The sequence below is a fragment of the Esox lucius genome, chromosome 25, assembly GCF_011004845.1.
Source record: "Esox lucius isolate fEsoLuc1 chromosome 25, fEsoLuc1.pri, whole genome shotgun sequence".
NCBI lineage: Eukaryota > Metazoa > Chordata > Actinopteri > Esociformes > Esocidae > Esox > Esox lucius.
Window position 1 is genome coordinate 7886650 of NC_047593.1, and position 2736 is coordinate 7889385.

A 2736-nucleotide genomic window follows, 5' to 3' on the forward strand; every position below is an offset into this window, starting at 1 on the left:
GACGCCTGCATGGAACCGCAAGAACATCAGAGACAGCACACGACGCACACACACAAACTACACGTCCCTCCCATGGCCTAGATGTGACTAACTCCCCAGGGTTGGAGAGACTTATCTGATGGCTGAATAAATATTAACATACGGTTCCCCTCTGTTCTACTCTGTTTGTGCTGATAGATACTGTATCTTTCTGTTTCTCCCTGTGCCAATCTGTTCAACGAATAAACATGTAGAATAGAAAGGTGTCTCCAGGGCGGGATTAAGTAATCACAGACATAGGGGTTTAGATATTTAACAGCTGCCCCCCCCCCGGTCGCACCATACACATATTGTCCTTACGTTCCTAATAGTAAAGACGCCATTTAACTATAAACAGGGATCACTTTTCTTTTTTCCCACCCCCATTATGGGTCAAGGCAGTAAAAAAGAGATGTGTTTCTGCCTCAAAGGCCCACTAGGGGCTGGGGCCAAAGGGCTTATAGCCACTGTAAGGCCCTGGATGTGTCACATATAAGACACTTAGTTTCTCTATTACATAATTTTTTTTTTATTCAGCCAGAAAATCAACTTTATGCCAACAGTAGCAGTCTATAGTTAATAAAAAATAAAAATCAAGTGTCTGAATAGTGGAAGTGGAAAAAAGAAGAGACTGTAAACTTTTCTCATATCATATTCACAGCCCTGCCTCGACGGAATCCGCCCTTTGTCAACCCGAAATGTTGCATTTTTGTTTTCCCTCTCATCATTTAAAATGCCGAAATATGTATAATTAATATTAATGCCTCTTACAGTTTCAGTTGTTTTCAGGAAGGGACGGGATTGTGTATCCGACCGTTCTCATTTCAAGGTCACTTGTAAGCTGTACTCCCAAAAGGTACACATTTAATCATTTCATAATTCCTTTCTCCAATTTTTAATGAGGGCTTTTAACATGGTGCTTGACAGTTGCTTGTATAGGTCAGTTAGATAATGAATTAGTCATGTTAATGGGCTTGAGAAATGCATTGTAATTGATGGACTCTTTAAGGGTAACTTCACATTTGTTTAAATTTAAAGTAGTCTATGGGCCAAGAGAAACCAAAATGATATGTTCAGTTACAAACGTCAGCTAACATCAGCAACAGCTAGCCATGGAAGAAATGAAGCCTTGTACAAATATTCATTATTTAATGGCCAAATCACTTTCATGTAACATCAAACACCAAATGTGCTTGGACATTTAGGTAACAGAGATTGTAGTTGCAGTTGTTTGTTATATTATTTCAAAACCTGTACTCTCATTACTTTATATGTGTTAAAGGAAAAAACATCACTAAGGAGATGGAGCAACATGAGCTACCAGGTGAGCCTCAATACCCCTTGGCATAGATCTTAAGAGTCTCTGGAACTCTACTGGAGGGATGGAACACCATTCTACCAAATGATAATCCGTCACTCAGTGTTTTGATGACAGTGGTATCGAGCGCTGTGTAAAACGTTTCCCTTAAAATTTCCCATAGGTGTTCAACTGGGATGGGATTCGGTGACTGCGAAGGCCATAACATATGATTGACATTATTATCATACTTACCAAACCATTAAGTGACCCCTCGTGCCCTCTGAGTTGGGGCGCTGTCATCCTGGAAGAGACGGCGACCATCAAGATAGGACTGTTTCAGAATAACTTCCCTCCAAGGGGAAGAAGTGAACCCAGACCATGTGTTTGGTAATGAGGGGTTCATCCACTGCAACCCTGTTATAACATCTCTCTCTCTGTGGAGTTCTTGACAGATTGTTCCTGCTGACAAATTCTGATCACGTACTGCACTGGCATTCTCAGTCACCTGGGAGCATCACGGTCATCGAATGTGTGCTTCCGCCCATTATTTCCGACCCTATTTACTGATGTCTTTACCCTGACTCTAAATGCAGATGTAACATTAGTCTCTGTTCCTATTGAAACACTAGCCAGTTCAGTGTTTGTGACTGAAGTTCTTGCCATTCATGCCCCAATAAATGACCTCTCTTCACTCAAATCGTTTCCTCTTGCCACCTTAAACCAAAATCCAGCTCAGCATTTTTCTACACGCCACAGAGCCTAATAGGATGTTATTTGCCTAATTGGACTCTTAGTATCTCACCCGGCACAGCCAGAAGAGGACTGGTCACCCCTCTGAGCCTGGGTCCTCTCTAGGTTTCTTCCTAAAATTCGACCTTCTTAGGGAGTTTTTCCTAGCCACTGAAATTCAACACTACAGTTGTTTGCTCCTTGGGGTTTAAGGCCGGGTGTCTCTGTAAAGCACTTTGTGACATCTGCTGTTTTATAAATAGATTTGATTGATTGATTGATTTGCTTAACTGTATCATTCAGCACACCCGTATGGAAGGATCTGCATTCGTATGTAAGCATCTACATGTACCTTCACTCATTTATTCAGGGTTTTTTCGTTTTCATTTGTCACCCATCTGTAGTTTGTTTATACTACTTCCAGAGCCCTGTTGGACAGACGCTGCGCTCTGTGAAACCTCCATCGAATCAATGTAACATAAATCATGTATCGGGCAAATTTGGGGATATCTTATTAATGATTGTCTTGACTCAACACCACGATGACCCAGGCTCCTCATTGAATGTAGTCGGTAAATATTCTCCAGTCATTTTCCATTTGATACTGATCATTCATGTCGAATTGCTAAATCTAGCATCTCGAGAACTAATCGGGGAGAAATCTACCACGTACAGTTGTAACCTGAACA

The 2736-nt window shown here is 41.3% G+C and overlaps 1 long non-coding RNA gene across 1 annotated transcript; it reads left to right on the forward strand.

Moving 5' to 3' along the window:
* Window positions 1-663: 663 nt before the first annotated feature.
* LOC109615163 lies at window positions 664-1971 on the forward strand. Its single transcript, XR_002196141.2, has 3 exons — window positions 664-874; window positions 1301-1342; window positions 1500-1971. It is a non-coding gene; the product is annotated as an uncharacterized LOC109615163 (long non-coding RNA).
* The last annotated feature ends 765 nt before the right edge of the window (window positions 1972-2736 follow it).